We start from the raw sequence: 18,987 nt of genomic DNA, 5'->3' as shown, positions 1-18,987 counted from the left end.
CGGGGTGGCGGGCCGGGGGGGGTTATGGGCACAATCTCTGGAAACGTCTCCCTCCCCTCCCTTCTTCCCCTGGGCGTCCTCAATCTACCACCTGGCTTTCTCTCCCCTGTAGGCACCTGTGGGACACCTGCTCTGCTGGGGGAGTGAGTGAGCGATCGTTTCTGCGCTCCCGGAGCGCCTACCACGCAGGTGTGGCCCAGGAAACGCGTGAGACCAAGACAACGTGCCTTGAGTTGGATGCAGCTGCGCGCTGTGGAAAATAGGGAGGCAGGAGGTGGGTGTCCTCTTACGTAGCAAGACAGGGGCGGGCCTCTGTGGGAAGGGGCATTTGAGTGGGACCTGGGGAGAGGTGGGGAGCAGGGTGGATGTGTGAGGGGACTGGAGGGGATGGCAGGTGCATGCTGGGAGGAGGAGGAGTCCACCGGTAGGAGGTACGGGTGGAGCTGGACAGGCTCTGGCCCGTCTGAATATGCCGCCGGGACGTGTGCCCCCCTCTCGCCAGCAGCCTGAGAACGAAGCCCCATTGGCAGAGCAGGAAGAAGGCAGGAACCTGGTCTCCCGAAGACATGGTTGATGCCTGAATCCCCGGATCCTGGGGCTCATCGCTTACTGTTCAACCTGGTCGGAGTTTGGTTTGTTGACCTCGGAGGCAGCTTAACGTAGGTAATTATCTCCCCAAGTCCAGCCATCTCCTCTGACGAGTTTTATCAGTGTCCTTGAGAATTCTTCACATCGAGCTTTTATAAAGATTAAAAATTCCTTATTTTACTTTGGTGCATTGCCCCTTAATGGGCACAGTAGGCCCACTAATTACAGGATACCTGATGAGCGGTGTGGACTTCTCAGTGGTCTGGAGCGGGAGGTCTCAGGGATGGGTTGGTGACGTGATTTTCCGAAGGGTCTGGGCTCTCTCTACCCTTCTGCATAGCTGTCCTCAGCTGGTTAGCTTTTTATCCATGGATTTGTAGCTTCATGACTGCAGAATGCTTTCCACAGCTCCACATGTCTTTACATGCTGAAGCAAAAGGCAGATAGGGAGTAAGTTTTAGGATGCACATTTTTTTTTGAGCTTATTGGTATGTTTTAGGGATACAGTACAGTTACAGTCATCATTGGGTTCTTGTACTTTTACATGACAGGTCTTGGTTCTCATTTTTTCCTCACACCCCTGCCCACCCTTCACCCCCTCCACCCTTCCCTATTAAAAAGACTTTGTTTCCATATTTTGTTCTTTTCCCTTATTACCTTTCCCCCACCCTTCCCACTTCCCCTACACCTTTAGCCCTTTTCTCCCTATTTCACATTGCCAATTATACCATTTGGATCTTATTTACCCTTTTAGTTTTTCACACCAGAGAAACCATTACGTATATCACTTAAGCTTATGGCCTCAATGCAGGGTGCACCTGTTTTTGTTTGTTTCCTCAGGGACGGAAAATACTTTCCAGAATTTCTTCCTCACACCCTTCTCTGCCCCAGAACTTCCCTTCTGTCTTATTGGCCAGCCCGGTGCCACACTGGCAAATGTGGCTCAGCAAGTCTGGAAAGTAAGTGTCTGCCTTTTCCCAGTCTCCATTGTAGTGCTCCAGTCTCTAAATTAGGACTAGGTTCAACAGCATAGAACAAAACCCAAGATGACAAGAGAGAAACATTTCCTACGTAATGTGTTGGGGGGTGGTCATCAATTTGTGGGCGATCCTGATGGACCCATGAAGTTATTAGGGATCCAAGCCTTCTCTAGATCTCTCCTTCTGTATCCTGGGGATGTTGCCCCTTGTTCTCCAAGTTCAAGATAAATTCTAGACATTACCAGAAGCTCCCTTTTATGGATTTCCACAGGGCAAGAATTCAATCATAGTCTTAGTTGCAAAGGAGGATGGGAATGCAGTTTTTGTTTAGGGTGGCTTGGTGCCAGAATAAAAATGAGGATTTTGTTGTTAGGGAAGATTTTTTTTTTTTTTTTTGTACCGGGGATCAAACTCAGGACATTGCTCTTGCAAGGCAGGCGGTGGAACCACTGAGCTAAATCCCAGGCCCTAGGGAAGATTTTTGTTTGATGTTGGGGCCCCAGAAGCAGGCAGCTGTGTGCAAATGCTATGTGAAGGAACTGCTCCCCAAGTCCAGTAAGTAACTAGGAAGCTGTCCAAGCGAGGATCACAGAGTGGCAGGAAGAATGGACTCAGTGTGATCTGCAGGGGAGCTCCAGACTAAATTACCCCGCAGAGCCGTCTCACCCAGGCTAGGGAGCTGGACTTCCATCCTTCCACACCTGCCAGTCATTGGCCAATGGCTGTGCTGGGCGATATGAGGTATTCAGGCCTCCTGTAGGTACTAGGAAGGGGAACAAGAGTAGCCCTCTCACAAGACTGCCAGAACCTCAGGAGAGAAGCTAACGCATGGCATGCCGGGAGATAGAGGTAGATGCAGAACGGGAGCCGGGAACTCTGCAGAGCCCGGCAGGGTTTGCACAGGGGTGAGGAGGGTGAGAGGCAAGCAGCAGCTTCTAGCACTTAGGCAGGGAAGGGACGGGAGGCTGTGACTGGTGGCCACGAGTGCTGGCCGTGCAGCGCGCTGTTTGTGCATGATTTTCAGTAGTGACGTTACTTCCAGCTGAGGCAGCTCCAGGCTGATCAAGAATGCACATTTTTAATTTTTGAAACTGCAACTTTCATTGTATAAACGGATTTTTCTAGAACATAGAGTATTTCCTTCACTATGACTGTTTACATGCTTTGTCTGTCTTTGGGGTTGCTGGCTTTCTGATGGATTTGTAGCCAACCTTTCAGTACCAGAAAACTAGGCCTCAGTGTACCAGGTGTGTCACTAGTATGTTTTTCTTAGTTCATATCCAATGTATTTATCACTCTTCCGTATGAAATATTATATGCCCTCTTAATTACACATGTTCTCCAAAAGGGCCATTTTCTTAACTCACATGGACCTCTTCCGGCCCAGGCCACTCCTCCTGGGCGCTGTCTAGAGACTGCCTTCCAGGAGAGGAGGAAGGTCTTACCCAGACGGGTCTGCCCGCAGGTGTGTTCCCATGAGTGTGTGCCGTACTACGTCCTGCTGCTTAGTTCCTTCCCTGATGCTCAGGTAGCCGTGAACATCTAGAGAAGCTAGAGAGCTTCATTTGTATTTTTAAAATGTATTGGAGTGTGACGCTGTGATGACATTTCATCCGTCCATTCATGGTGTGGGGAATGGACCCCAGGCCTTGTGAGTGCTGACTGAATAGGTCTCAGGATCTGTCATCGAGCCACACCCCCAGCCCTAAACTGTACTGACTTTTAGTCAAAAAGATACTAGAGAGGGTGAGAGTACATTGATAAGACCAGTTTGGTGGTTTGTTTACAATGTCTGTCTAATTAGTAACACCTCTGTGTCCAGAATTCTGCCTTTAGAGTACAAAATAATCAATTTACACATGTACACAAAGAGGTATGTACGAGCATGCTCATTCCTTGTTTGTATGTTGAACTACTTGAGGGTACAGAGGCCAACGTCTCCTTGTCTGTTCTGCCTTGCTTAGGATAGTACCTGGTACACATGGTGCTAATACCCGTCTTTTTAAAGAGTGAAGAGTAACAGGCTGGGAAAAAAATCTAAGTTCCATAGTTGAATAGTTATAGTAACTTCACGGAGTGGATTATAGTAAAGCCATTGAGGATATAGATCCAGGCGTGTTGCTATGGAACCATCTTTAGGGTATTGTGCTAACAGGCAGTGAGGGGCAAATTAGGGCAAACATCGTGCTGCTGTTTTCTTGGAAAGGGACAACACACACATACATGAATGCATGAAAGAGTGGAGATTTGCAATGGTGCGCTCTGAAAAGGTTCACAAGAATTGCAGCAGGAGGACATAAGACAAGAGTGGAAGAAAAACTTCATCTGCCCTTCTGCAGTGAGTTGTAATGTGTGTTACCTATAAGAAAAAGCAAGAAAGAAAATTTTTATCTTCTAATAATGTGTGCTACCCTATTGTAGGTCAGTAAAAAAATGAAATGTATTTTAAATTTTGCAGTACTGGGGCTTGAGACGAGGGCCTTTGCAATGAGCTCTATCTCAACCCCCGCCTTTTCTTTGACAGGGTCTTGGTAAGTTGCCCTGGCTGGGCTTGAACTTGTGGTTCTTCTGCCTGTACTTACCAGAGTGCTGAAGTTATAGACACGTCCTACTGTACTTGGCTGAAATGTGGAATTTCAGCATGCACTTCATACTAATATCTCCCGTCGTAGAAAGGCCCACCACTGCACAGGGGCTTTATAATTCTGTCTTCTTTACTAACCATATAGCTAATGCTTGTTTCCTTCTTCAAGCTTTCCACAGTCTTCTTTTGCCTCAGGCCCAGTCATCTTTCCCCACAGTAAAGCTTCCAGGAAAGGAGGTGACCAGCTAATTTATACTGCTCCTGGGGAGTGTGTTTTCGTGTAACTAGAGGCAGTCTCACGAACCGACTGCAGGCACCGGCAGCTCTGCGGTGTGCTAAGTTAGGCACCCAGCCGCCCTTGAATGTATGTGTCTACCTGCTTCTTCCGGCTCCTGTGACACACAGAAACCAGAGAGCAGAGAAGGGCTTGGAGAGGTGCTAGCTTTTATTTCCTTGTCTTAGTGCAGGCTGCCATAAAAAAACCCACAGACTGGGTGGCTTATGCAACAGAAACGTGTTTCCTCTCAGATTGGAAATGGAAGGTCAGCAGGATCGAGGTGCCTGCTGGTTCACTTCCTGGTGATCATCCGCTGCCAGACTGGCATGCTGTGTCCTCTCATGGCAGAGGGAGAGGGCAAAAAACCTGGCATCTCTCTTACGTTTCCTTAGCCAAGCTTCAAGAATTCACCAAGAGCAGGTGAGGTTGAGTGGGCCTCCCAGCAGCTGTCCCTTCTTTCTTCTGGTGTCGCTCTGCCTAACGATGCCCGTGTACTCCCTGGGGGACCTGGCTAGGTTCTCACTGCCCCCCCAATTTCCTTCCAGGTCATTGTGGAGAAAGAGAGAGAGGACCAGAGCTCTTTTCTGGGTGAGTTATAAGGAGCTGTAGATCTTGGAGAGGAGGTCTTGCACTCTTGAGAGAACGTGCTCTCCCATCAACTTCCTCTCCTGTGAGAGGAAGCCTCTGCACACATCATGTTGCCTCCCTACAGGGAAAAGTGCATCTCATCTGGTTCCTTGATGCACATCTTGTATCTTTTAAGGGGAACTTTCATTTAAGTTAGGCCTTGTAAATGTGCACATTCCCTGTGCTGTGTCCTCAAACCCAGAAAGTTGGTCTCCACACCCTTGAAGTCTCTTGTCTGTTCTCCGAGAGAACACCATGCCTCCCTGACCTTTCCCATGAAGGTGCTTGGGACTCGCAGGGGAATTCACAGTGTCTTAAATATTGTGCCTGTGACCTGCCTGACTCACACTGGCTGCAGTGAGACACCAGAGATGGTGTTTTCCTTGGGAGTAAGACTTGGGGCTGGAGCCTGAGGTGCTACACTCACACCTCCCTCCTCTCCAGGGAAAGGCAAAGCTTGCAGTGCAGAAACTCTAGAGTAGCGATCATGAGCCTTTTAGAGCTTTCAGTGGTAACAAACAGCCAGCTGCTGCACATGGGCCGTGGGTGCGCCACCATTGGTGTAGAGCCTGAAGACCTGGGCTGTGGTGAACGGCCAAGTAGAGTTTTCTAAATCTGCGAAGTAAGGAGGAAGCCTTTGCAGCTGAATCCGGTGGGACTGAATTCTTTGAGCTTGCAGAGCTAGAGATGAGATTCTTTCGAAAGGGTTGCCGCAGGAAACAGGGTGGTTGCGTCTACTGCAGTCACCAAGGATGAATTTCACATGACATAGTTTGGGAAGAGACTAACTGGGGTATGTTTGGAAGCCCCAGAATTCTAGCGGATAAGGTAACCGACAATGTCCGATACAACTTGCAGATGAAAATAATCAGTGTGTGTGCTAGATAGGTGTGGCTTTCTGGGGCTTCACATGTAACAAGTGTTGCAGAACTGAAATTTTGACTTAATTTAAATTGATTTAAATATATATAACCATTTATAGTTGGTTGTTACTATATTTAAGAGCATAGTCCGAGACAACAGACTTTTCAATGCAGCATTTATGTGAAGAGAGGGAAAATAGTATTTTGCAGAAGTGTGTTCCAGACGCGATGTTGGATGCTTTCTCTCTGAGAATGATCTCAGAAATCCCCACTGGTTAGAGGAGCAAACTGGGGTGCAGAGAGAGGTTAATATCTTCTCAAGTTTGCGTTAGCGGCAAGCACACAGAAGGGAATCAAACTCAGGTTTGGCCCAACAGGGACTGTCTTATACATTCCTCAACTGGGGAGAATCAAGGTGGGTTTGAGGGGTTAGGATTATGCAGCAAAATGAATTGAGGATAGTTGGCATTATTGCATTTCAGTGGAAGAATTCTGCAGAAGACAATCTTTAGAACCCAATGAAAAGGTCACTTTTGAAGGACAGTGGCTGTCTGTTACCATTAATGAGAGCCTCATTTATTCCAGTTAACACTGGGGACATGGACTAAAGCCTTGGCTCTGAGGCCGAGGCATTTTTCTTCATATCCCTGTGAGCCTGCTTGGACTTCAGGCCCCTTGAGGCTGATGTGTGGTCTGAGAGGAGCTCCATAGCCTGACCGTTATTAGGATACTGTGTAGTCTTTGGGCCAGCCAGAAACTGGTAGCTTCTATAAAAGATGAAAAGTATCAGGTTTCCTATATTTAAATTATTTGGTGACCTCAATATTAGCTGTTAGCAAAAGTACACAGTGGAGGTAACCTTTGTGTTCCATTGCTTTTGATATAAGTTTGAGAAGATTAATAAATTGTTACACAATTCTGTTCTGTTCTACTTCCACATGGGAAACCCAAAGTAATTTAGTTTACATAGATTTGAGAAAAATGTCTTCTCTTGCAAAGATTTGATAGGCCTACTTTGACACATAATCGCCAACAGATGATTTTTTAAACATAAGAAAATATAAATAGATCACTAACTCCATGCTAGATTTTGCACTTCCAAAGTAAGCCCTCATTTTTGACCTGTCGTACTAGTTAAGAACACAATGTTTTTACAGCTCGATTACATATTTTCTGGTGAGCTTGGCATGGCATTTTGCTGTCCATCAGTGATTTAAGACATACACCTTTCCAAGAATGAATTAACATTCTCCTTGGTTACCTACAAATGGATGCCAGATGAATTACAGCTTAGGACTGTTTGAGTTTTACACTCAGAGCATTTGATAAAGCTTGAAATAATAAACTGTTCTTTTCTGGTTAAGAAGATGCTGTATTCACTGCAGTGTGACTAGAGAATTTTTCTGTAAGAATAATTTTTCTCCAAGAATAATATTTAAATTTGTTTTTTAAGTAAATCTTCAAAGAAACGTCCATTAGTAGTTAGCATTTGTAGGTCATGAATTTGGAATGATTGACTTATGAAACTCCTTGTGACAGTAGTGTTTACTGCTCCGGTTTGCATAGCCTTATCAGGGTGACCCAACCCAATGCTTCATTCCAGAGAACAAGGCATCTGCCCACTGCTGGCTACTGTGGGCCTTGGCCTTGATAATAGGACAAGGGCTTAGAAAGGTCAAGTTCTGTTTTTCTCCTCCACACCATTCTTTCCACGGATTGCATGACAGGAGATATATATATATATATATATTAGAACAAATAGAAGTACTGATAAGTAAATACTAATGCTAGATGACACAGTCGCCTAGAAGGCTGAGAACATAAACACAGACAGAAGTTGTGAGTTTCTGGGAATGTAATTGCAGTGGTGAATCTTCAGGTCAGGGAGCTAATCAACAAGAGCTGGATCTGTGGGGCGTCAGGGAGATCAGCGGGCAGTGGAATGAAGGAGGGTTATCTGTTTCACACAGAAGGGATGGTGTGAGAGTATTAATTGTACTGAAAACCAAACAGCACAGTGCTGAGGAGGCTGGTTGGAATGGCACCAGTGACTTCCCAAGGTTCAAAAAATGGACGTCCTCAAAGCCTGGAAACAGCGGTCTGTTCTTAGAAGTGTCTCAAAAGTTCCTACGTGCCTGGGCTAAAAGGAGCTTATAATGCCCTTGAAGAGTTGGATTGTATGAATGTTATTTTTGAAACAAATGCTGGTGCAAAAATATTTTCCTCTTCAAAGGTAAATAACAGAATTATGATCAAGACTTAGTATAAGGCGGTATTACTGACTGAAATCCTCTTTTGATTCCTAAGTAGCTAACAAGTGGAAAGGGCTCTGACCTGAGGGTCAGAAGCCATGGAGTCCAGTCCCAGCTCTGTTCCCCAGACTGGCTCTGTCTCTTCTGTGTAGAACGCTGGGTGTGGGAAGGGTCACGTGATAATCAGAGGCGCCTCCCAGTTTAGAGTACTGTGGTTTTATGCTGCTTTAGCTGTTCCTTGCCAAGGTGTCCTTTCTTTGGATTAACCTCAGTAGCACCTCCCTGCCTCCTGCATTTTATAAAAGTCTTACGTCATCTTAACCATCATGCAGTTAACATACATCGGCTAATTAGCAAGTGAGTTTGTTTTGTTTTTATTTTTTGGTACTGGGGATCAAACTCAGGACCTTGCACCTGCGAGGCAAGAGTGGTGCCACTGAGCTAGATTCCCAGCCCTAGCAAATGAGTTTTTAAAAATCCAAATTAAAAAAAGATTAATAGTTTAATATGCCTGTTGGAATTAAATAAAACAATCAAAATGTTTGAAAATGATAATGTATTAGTCTCCTTTTAAATTGTTAGAAAACACTGATGTAGCAGTCAGGATATGTTGCAGTAACAGTTCCTGCAGCTCAGAGTTTAATAGCAAAAATTTATTCTTAGCCAGGCATGGTGGCGCACACCTGTAATACCAGCACTTGGGAGGCTGAGGCAGGAGGATCACTGTTAGTTCGAGATCAACCTGGGCTACATAGTGAGTTCCAGGTCAGTCTCAACTGCATAGTGAGACCCTGTCTCAAAAAACCGAAAGAAAAAAAAAGTTTATTCATAAATCTCACAATTGTCTGGAGGTTCCACTGCGTCATCACCAATGTCCGTACTTCATGGGGTGGGCTGATGGAGCGGCCTGTGATAGAGCTTTTCTCATTGTTGCGTCCAAAGTAAAAAGAGAAAAGGGAAAACCCATGCTTACACTCTTGAAGTGTCTCCCTGGGAATGACACAGGTCACTTCTGCTCACCTCTTATGAAAACATGTCATGTAACCCTGCCTAAGTTCTCCAGGGGTTGGGAAGGAACAATATCATTATGTTCACCAGGAGGTGGAGAGCTGGAAATAATTGGAATAGCACAAATGCCTACCACAACATTGCAGGAGAGGCCAGCATTCTAATGAGCAATCTTTCATACAAACAGTGGCAGTGAACCCACGGCACGTGTACCACAGTGGGCTGTTTGTTACCATTGAAAGCTGTAAAAGGTTCGCCATCACTGGTATAGTATATCACTCAGCTCAGGCTGCCATTTGAAAAACAGCACAGGTTGGGGTGTTAAAACAGTAGAATTTACTTTCTCACAAATCTGGAGGCTAGAAGTTCAATAACAAGGTGTAGGCATCTTTGGAGGCCTCTGCTGTTGGCTGGCAGATGGTCTGCCTTCTGCGTGTGTGTATGTTCTAATCTCCTCTTCTTGTAAGCGGAAAGATCATACTGGAGTAGGAACTACACCAATGACTTCATTTTAACTTAATTACTCTTTACAGATACTATCTCCAAATAGAGTCACATTCTGAGGTCCTGGGGGTTAGGACTTCAACATATGAATGTGGGGGTTGTGTAATTTAGCCCACTGCAGAGATGATTTTTTAAAAAAATGTTTTTAGTAATACATGTTTGTAGTACACAAAATGGTTACATTCATCATGGGGAGATTGTACACGTACATAACATATTTTAGTTCTTTTTACACCCGCTGCCCCTCTCTGTCCCCTCCCTCCACCTCTCGGTCCACTGAAGGGCCTCTTGCCACAAACAAGTCCAGTGTGGAGTAAGAAGATCAATCCTCCCCTGAGTAAGAAGTGCAGTCAGACTGCCTTTAGACTCATCTGCTGGGTCAGCCCTCCTGGGTTTTGAGCCTACACTGCAGATGGGAACTTTTAGCTCCATAATCTTGTGGGTCAGTTCCTCATGATGAATCTCTCACTATTGGTTCTGCTCCTCTGGAGAGCTCTGATTAATGCAACTGTCCTCCAGTTTGCTCAAGCAGCACCTGAAGAGTAATAATCGACCCCCTTATTCCCAACACTAAGGGCATACAGTGAGGAGATGCCTAATAGTATGAGGCAGGGAGACAGGCAGGACTGGGTCATGCAAGACCTTCACCACCACATTGGAGGAGTTTGGTAGTAAGTTTATCATGACTTTGATTTTGAACATGCTGATTTTGAGGTAACTTTGAGATATTCCAAGATTGATCCTACACAAGCAGTTGGATGCACAGGTCTAGAATTCCGAAGGGATGTCTAAGCTAAAAATGCTATATGAGTTGGTGGTCTCTAAAGCTACAGTCATAGATAAGATCCTAGAAGATGTGTTTCTTTAGTTTTTGGTTCCTAGGACCCCATTGGCAGTCTAGGGATAGCAGTGTTCTTAAATGTATGAAATGAAATGCATAAGATAGCAGTGGAAATCAATTGCATTAAAATATATTTATCAAATGTTAAAAATCATTTTCTGATTCAAAAGTGTATATACTTTTAATAATTACTTTCAAAGTAGTGAGACATAGAATTTATTTGGAGACCTCTGTAATAATTATTGTGTGGGATGAAGATGATCTGGGATTAAAAAATATTTTTTTTTTTTTTTGGTTCCAGACCCTTGCACTTGTGAGGCAGGCAGTGGAATCACTGAGCAAAATCCCTGGCCCAATCTGGGATTTTTATTGCACACCAAGTCACATATCCGACAGCAGAGATAATGTTAAAATTGGAGGGTTGTCTCAATAATTAGGGCTATAATAATTACAGTAATAGCCAAAACTTTTTGATACATCTTCTCCGTATATTGGGTGCCAAAAAGTCTGGCAAGATCTGTATTTGCAAATAAATTATTTCTTTTTAAAATAAAAATTGTACTTACATAAAAGAATTCAGACTGTCAGCAGGATAGGGTTTTTTTTTTTTAATTACAGAGTGGTATTCAGTTAATGAAACATTTATTTCATATAAGCTGTGTTAGACACGTATCATCTCCATGTATAACTAATTTGTGCTGTGCACCTTCCAAATTTCCTTGCCAATTTCAAGCCCCATTCTGTACAAGACGAGGTTAGAGGCTACTGAAAATGTCACCAAGACAGGACCTCTAAAAGACATTCAGGTAGCACATTAGCTGAACAAAGCAGTCCCTGAACGGTCACACAGCTTTAATTATTTTCTTTAAAAGGCGTGAACTACACACTGAGGTTATATGCCGTACAGAGAGGGAAAAAACTGTGCTAAACCCAATGTTTTCGTCATCATCATCATCATCTTCAACATCTTCTTCTTTTTATTTGTCTTGCTTTTTTCAGTCTCCAGGTTGCCGTGGTTCAGCAAACATGATGCCGCCATCAGGCTTTGCTTATCTCAGTAGGCAGAAACCTCTCTTATGTAATTTGCCTTCAGCTCTGAGGTCCTCTGCTCATAGGCTGCCTGCCACCCACAGCAGTCGGTCTTCCACACTGTCCCGGTTCCTTTGCCGCGTTATCAGTGGCTGGACTAGTCTGCTCTTTGGGCGGCGCTCAGGACAGAGCAAGAAGGCCGACTGAGGACTCTTGGGTGCATAGGGATCCTTGAACTTGTTTTTCATTTCCCCTTTAAGAAGATAGTAGGCTTTTATGCCTCTTTTATAACAGGCCTTGCCTTTGCCACACAACCAGATTTTCCTTCTCAGCAGACATGGTCTCCCATTTCTGTGAGCTCTTTCCTCATAGACAACCCTAGCAAGCAGACAGAAGTGCCCGGGTTTGTATAAAGAATGCATAGCAGAACATTTTGCCTCTTGGCTTCTTAGGGTCTTCTTTGCCTGTGTTTAGTTTTTGTTTTTGCTTTGCCTTCAGTAAGGCACGGAGTTGTCCAGGGCCATCGGGGTCTCGCTGCCCTAGCCCTGTCTGTAGAGCTCACTGTACCACAATGCCTGCCCTCAATCATTTCTTGCTGTAACCTTCAGATGGAGTGAATCCGAGCACTGAGTCTAGATCTCGTCTGCAACTCTACCTTCATCTCACCTTTGTCTTCCACAATGATCCGGGGCCGTATGTTTTCTTTCATGGCTGTGAGTTTGAAAATCAGCAAGAGGGCGTTGGGCAGCCTCCCCTGTGGCCTGTCCTTTGTATAATACGTCAGGAGCCACACATGGGCAAGCCAGTTAGTAATGAGAATAACCTAAAGAAATGATAGTCTTTGTTCTTGAGATTTGCAGACCTTACAGACCGCTCATGAGCAGGCAGTTAGGCTCAGATGTGTATCATCAGGCCCACCCCTGTGAGAAGGCTCCCAGATATCTGCAGTCAGCTTTCATCTCCCCGAAAAAGGCACCGATCAATCTGAAAATGCCCATTACCATTCATACACACTACTCCTAAATCAGTTCCTGGCAAGGGGGACTTTGCGGAAAGAATGCTGCATCTTGTCCGGTGGCTTCCTCACCAAAGTCACGTTCCTTGCGTCAGCGTCTTATCTCTTCTCTTCATCGGCCTGTCTTGGAATCGGCATCTGGACTCGGATCTGCTAGCAGGAGGACAGGTATAAAGAGCTGCTATGTTTAAAATAAAAACATAAAACTTTAACTGGAGGTAGAGGATTCTCTAGTTGACCTCACATCCTACTCTCTCTCCACACCTTATATACCATAGAATTTAGACAATTGACTTAAAAGTTTTACTGGTTTTAGAATTTCATTTGTGATAGGTGTTAGAAAACCAAAAACTTGTTATTACTGTTGAACAGTTCCTTACTATTAAAAGGTGATCTGTAGGCCCGGGGATTTAGCTCAGTGGTTCCATCACCTGCCTCAAAAGTGCAAGGTCCTAAATTTGATCCCCGTACAAAAAAAAAAAAAAAAAAAAAAGAATTGATCTGTATACTGTTTCTCAGATGTCAGCTCGCATTAGAATTCTCTGGAGGGCTGGAACACAGACTGCTGTGCTCACCCCAGATGCCGAGTCAGTGGGGATGGGAAGGGCTTGACAGCCTGCAACTGTGACAAGTTCTGGAAATGCGGATGCTGCTCATCCTGGTCTGGGCACCAGGCTTCGAGACCTCTTCCTAGCTTCCTCCTGGCCTCTGCACGCCAGCGTGAGAGGTGTCAAGAGAGACAGCCAGGTTAGTGCAAGCATGTCACTGACAGTCCAGTCATAGGGTACAGCGTGCGAAGGAAACAGAGCTGTGAGTGGACAAGTTCTGGGCAGGACCCGCTCTTCTGTATTTCTCAATCCTTGCACAACCATGTAATACGACCCCTCTGCACAAGGCCTTCTGCTTCTTGGCCTAGTCCTTCTGTTGTTTGGTTTTTGTTTTTAGGACAGAAGGTCATGGTAGAATATTCTTTTTTAACAGTTCTGCCAATTACACCACAGTCTTCAGAAAAACGTCTTACTCAAGCCTTTATCTAATTCCCACTCACGCTGTTTCTCATAAACAAGAATGTCCTGAGCCCAGCGCCTTCACCACTTGTGCTTGGGGAGTCACAGAGCTCCTTGCTAGCCATCACACCGTGGCCTGTACTCTTCCCCTCTTGTTAGCACCCTTGGCCTTCTATTTGGGACTGCGTTCTCAGATTGTGCCATTTGTACTGGCAGGTGTTTAGTTCCCCAAGAAAGAGAGCTGACGAAGTGACAGATATATCTGGAGAGGTGGCTGAGGCAGAGGCTCTCTGTCTGCTCCCTATCCATTCTCCTTTTCTTTCTTAGTGCGATGGGATGAACATCTGTGTTCCCCCCAAAGGTGTAGCTTCAGATCCTAATCTCCAAAGTGACAGTGCTAGGAGGTGGGGATTTGGGAGGTGATTCGGTCATGAGGGCAGAGTCCGAACAGAAGAGAACTGAGAGAGACACCTTATCCTCACCACGTGGGGACGCAAAGCAAGAGCTGACTGTGAAGGAGGAAGGGACCCTCACCAGACTCAACCTGCTGGGACCTTGATGAGCCTCTGGAACTGTGGAGAGTGATTCTGTTGTGCATAGGCCATCCACTGTGTGGTATTATGTCCCAGCCGCCCAAGTGAACTAAGGCTCTTACGGCTCAGGTCTCGGTGTGCTTCAGAGGTGATATATCCAGCTACATACAGTGTCGGTGTCCTCGTAGTAGGGCAGCTGTGTGACCTGACACTGGCTGATGCCGTGGAAGAGTTTCTACAGGGGTCTTCGGTTGGGGGACTTTTAAGAGGACTCTGGCTCAGCAGGGGTGCTCTTTCACCCAGTGCCTTTCAGCCCCCCCCCCCCCCCCCGTTTCTTTCTGGAATGCAGATGCTAGGCTTGGAGCTATAGCAGCCGACTTTGGAGCAGAAAGAAAGAGCCTGACTCTTCAGTGACAGCCACCGCAGATTTGCTCTTTCCCAGGGAAAGAACTTACTAGATTCAGTTTTCGTTTGTTAGGTTTTCTGTTACTCACAGACTCTGCGTTGGGTAGCATGGGGCCTGAGAAAGAGAAGCGACTGTGGAGTGTCAAGTGAGAGTTCCTCTTGCTGATGATCACAATAAGAAGCAGAGTGGCAACATTAACCAACATTTCCCAGGCACTGACTAGATGTTTGGCCTTCACTAAGATGAGAGTTTTTAGCAACATGGCCAAGTCACACAGCGAAGAAGAATAGAGACGGATGCAAACTTGTGTCTGTGTGACCTGCACCCCTCACACCCCACATCAGGACCCTGGTCCTAGCCTCTATTTTTGGTGTCTGCTGTTGGGCCTCAAGGCTCCTGCCCATGCACATGGCCCTCCTGAGGCAGGGTCTCCTGTGGCCACCCCTTCCCTGATAGACGGTGCTGCTACTGCAGGACGAGGGTGGGAGTGAGAACCCTCCGCTCCTACCTTGCCCTTCCTCTTCCTCTCTGGCTTTTTCTCGTCAGTGCACCTCTCTTCCTCCTGTCGCCTTCCTCATCAGAGTGCAAACAGAATGCCATCTCTTCTTAGTTTTGGCTCTTTGATGTTATAAACATGTCCTCTCTTCACCTTGTATCGTTCTCATTTTGTTTGAGTAAGTTTCAAGAACCCATAATATACTCTGCTGTAAAGATCGGTAGTAGAGAAAAACATTAAGTCTAAGAAAAAGTGTATATTACATCTATAAATGATAGAACTTTGGGGTTGAAAGGAATCTTGGGCGTAATCTAACATCACCTTTTCCCCAGAGGATTTCAAACTCAGGTTGGGCTGGAAAGTGGGTGGGAATGCTTGCAAACACTCCATAGAAAATACAGCCTGCCTCCCAACAACGTTCAACTATTTCCCAAATAGATACCATGGTAATACATAGATTATTTTTAAAGTGCTACTCAACTTAGAGGTTTTTGATGATGATGAATTTTCTGAGAGGGGAAAGAGAGAGAGAGAGACAGGGAGGGAGGGAGAGAACATGTGCTCCTGCCATTGCCGTGGTCCTCTGTAGTTAAGCTAAAACAGCCACTCCCACATTAGGAAATCATCGTCGCTGTCCTGGTGCCTCCTACCTTATTCTTGCCTTGTCCTAGGGTGACCAGCTCATTCTAGTTTGCCAGAGACTATGCTGCATGGAAATGGAAAGCTCTGCATCTGGAAACCCTCTCCATTCTGGAAAAACCAGAATGGCTAGTCACCCAACCTGTAACTATCTGTGCTTTTTCAGGCTGAACATTGCGGTTTCCTAAAATGTTTGTAGTAAGATGAGGTGTTGAGTTGGGGATTTAGCTCAGTGGTTCTGCTGCCTTTCTCACAAGCACAAGGTCTGAGTTCAATCCCTGGTGCCCAAAACACACACACACACACACACACACACACAGACAAAAACACCTGAGGTGTCTACACCCTACCATTCCAGTGCCCCAATTTGGCTCAGGTTCCTTTTGTCAAAGTCACCCCTAACATCTAGAACTGATGGAAATACTCGGTATTACGTTGAGTAGACTTTCTGCAAATGTAATTTTTAACCTACTGTATGTACCATATCAGTGGCTATGAGTTCATTGTGACCAATTCAAATCACAGGACTATTCCATACATTTCTGTCAATCTCCCTGACCTCTGCCTTGTAATTACAATGCACCTTTTGGACCCAGTAGTGGTTATTCTTAATTTATTCTAGTTTACAATGGCTTGGGCTTAGTCATCATATCTGCTTAGATGATGTATATTGTAACCCATCTTATTGGTGGCCTCAATCAGGTATGTGGCTTCTGAACATTTAGTAATCACATCTATGCCCTTATCCAAATTGTTGAAAATATTTGAAACAGGGTCCTGGGTCCACACCGCCAGACACATCCACTTAGATTAATGTTGCTAGTCAGTAATACGTACTTTTCTGTTTAGCTACCTATGAATAGATCTAATTGTGTTTTAGCCCTGGGGTAGAGGTACCATGAGGCTTTGGGCACACACTGATGAAAAATCAAGATCTCTGGGGAGCTGAAGAATATTCCAGAAAGACTAGTGTGTTGTCAGTCAACACCCACTTGAAAGAGTACAGAACACTGAGGCGTTGACCCTATAATTATGTGGGGAGTTTACTCCCAGTCAAGGCCTAACCCTCAGTTGACTGAGGGATCAAACTCAGGATCTTGCACTTTTGAGGCAGGGGGCGAAACCACTAAGCTAAATCACCAGCCCTGTACCTTGTGACTTTGACCAATATTACACAACATTATTTCTGGCAACATGACTAATCTTTAAAATAATTATTTTTGGTATTTGAGAGGCGGGATTGTTTATGCTTACTGTAGCGTTAGTCAGAATATTGCACATAGTGTGCTCAAAAAACCAATTCAGAAAGCAGTAGCACTACCAGTGGGTGCTAACGTTTCCCAGGAATTGGATCTCTTAATAGGCAAAAGCTTTAGGAAGCTCAGTTATATTGACTGAATTACTTAATATTTGCCTAAAGTTTAAACTGTTCAGGTGAGATTATTGAGTCCCTATTAGTATTACAAGTTTATGATTATTTTCTTTCTTCTTGGGGGAGAGAGATGCATGAATTAAAACAATCAAAATTCATTGTTAAATTTTAGAAAGCAAGACATAAGGGAAACATTTACAATATTCGAGATAGAAATGTGCGTGATTACAGCTTGTGCTGGAGTGGTGAAGAGTGAACCCCAATATTACAGTTATAAAGGACGATATGTTCAAATTGCTCAGGTATAAGCATTGTGGAGAGACTGTGGTTTACCTGTGCCAGGGGCTGGGAAATAACAGGGTGAGCAAAACAGACATGGGCCTTGTCCTTATAGAGATCACAGTTTGGTGGGGGAGGAAGACATTAATCAAATAATCATACACATAACTGGGTAATTGCATATGGTGATGGATTCGTGTTGGGAAAGGCCCTTTGTTCTGAGAGAGCTAAACTCATCTGGAGGGGAGGTTTATAGAATAGTCCTTTCAGCTGTTATCTGAAGCATCCTGTAAGATAGGGAAAGGGGTAGGAGGGAGAGTGTTCCGGGCAGAGGGAGCAGCTTGTGCAGGTCACGGGAAGGTGCTGTCTGGAATGCTTGAGGAACTCACGGAAGGCCGGAGTCTGGGCTGCTGCCGGAAATGGAAGATTAAGTGGGTGAGAGACAGCACTGGCTGCTGGCCAGCTTGTAAATGTTCAGGTGCCTCTTTCTTCTAAATTCATATGTCGAAATCTAATTCCCCAAAGCCCTCGGAAGACACCAAACCTGTGCTGCCTTGATCTAAGACTTCCTTGCCTCCAGAACTGTGATCAATTGATTTGTATTCTTTGTAAATTATCCAGTGTAAGATATTTTGTTGGAGGAACCTGAATGCCCTGCAACGTATGAAACCCAGAGACCCTACTGGGATTTGACCTTTGTTCTAAGAGTGATGTGAGCTGCTGAAATCTTTAAGAAGAGGTGCGGTCAGATCATAGGAAAAGCTTATGCTGGCTGCCCAGCTGCAGAAGTGTGGTTCCAGGCAGAGGGATGCTGGAGGCTCAGGGAAAGGACCCAGCAGGGCTGAGCGTTGACTCGGTGTGGGCGCCGCCTCCTCCCGCGCTGTCCTCCCACTGAGGACATCATATCACATGATATTCGGAGAAAATGACCTTTCTCAGCCCCTCAGTGTACTGCACTAATGGTAAGGCTCTGCGGGTCTTCTAGGGTTTCGAAAGCACCCCAGGAGTGCTAAATATTGTTTTAATTATACTGACTCAAGGGGATGAAGCCTCCCAACCACTCTGTCTTCTGCATATCCCCAGTGAATTTGGGTGGTGTCTGCTTTATGTCTCTGCAGCCGTAATTCCACTTTGCTTGAGAATACAATCTCACAGAGCCCAAGGGGGTTTGGCTTTGGGAACTATCTTGAGCAATCCTAATACTTTCATAAAATCCATTTCCATCTCTTACTGACCTGAAGAACTTTACTTAGCTCTCTGGGGATTAATTATGAAGTTGGAGGAGATTTCCAAGCAAACTGTTAAGCTGTTTTTCAAACTTAATAGTGAAAATGAGTTATTTTCTTTTGGTGAAAAAAATAGTGTTCTGTTTTCTTTGTTAGTAATATGGTGCCAATCTTCTGGAAATTAAGGCTCATTTTAAGCAATCTGAATAAGATTCAGTACTACATGTATTACTACGTCTTAAATTCAGAAATCAAAATAGTTTATTTGGGGATAAATTATATGAAAAAGCAATTCATTCTCTTCTAATTAGGGAGAGATTCTTATCCTCTAAAAGAGATAGGATTCATTCTTTCCACCATCGTGGAGCCTGTGGAGGCTGCTGAAAACAGAACTTTTAGGTCCATGGCCAGTTTTGTTGGCCGTAAGTGGGATCTCTGGAACCAGAGAACTACACAGCTCT

At 45.0% G+C, this 18,987-nt stretch overlaps 1 protein-coding gene and 1 long non-coding RNA gene across 11 annotated transcripts in view; one reads left to right on the top strand and one right to left on the bottom strand.

Moving 5' to 3' along the window:
* LOC104871106 overlaps positions 1 to 18,987 on the top strand; it is a 48,518-nt gene that overhangs the window by 1,092 nt on the left and 28,439 nt on the right. For 9 of the 10 annotated variants that reach the window (XR_782743.3, XR_782748.2, XR_782749.1 and 6 more), the window contains exons 2-4: positions 113 to 274; positions 506 to 663; positions 1,429 to 1,547. This is a non-coding gene — a long non-coding RNA (uncharacterized LOC104871106). Of the gene's footprint in view, positions 1 to 112; positions 275 to 502; positions 664 to 1,428; positions 1,548 to 18,987 lie in introns of all 10 variants that reach the window. The other variant, XR_004515590.1, reaches the window with a different exon arrangement.
* Positions 15,042 to 18,987, bottom strand: part of LOC117284494 (kinectin-like) — a 48,144-nt gene continuing 44,198 nt past the window's right edge. The window contains exon 13 of the transcript XR_004515585.1: positions 15,042 to 15,218. The gene's annotated coding sequence lies outside the window, so the exon portion shown is untranslated. The remainder of the gene's footprint in view (positions 15,219 to 18,987) is intronic.

This window comes from Fukomys damarensis, unplaced genomic scaffold (assembly GCF_012274545.1).
Source record: "Fukomys damarensis isolate Sample0158 unplaced genomic scaffold, DMR_v1.0_HiC HiC_scaffold_37, whole genome shotgun sequence".
Taxonomy (NCBI): Eukaryota; Metazoa; Chordata; class Mammalia; order Rodentia; family Bathyergidae; genus Fukomys; species Fukomys damarensis.
This window is presented reverse-complemented; position numbering and strand designations above follow the sequence as displayed.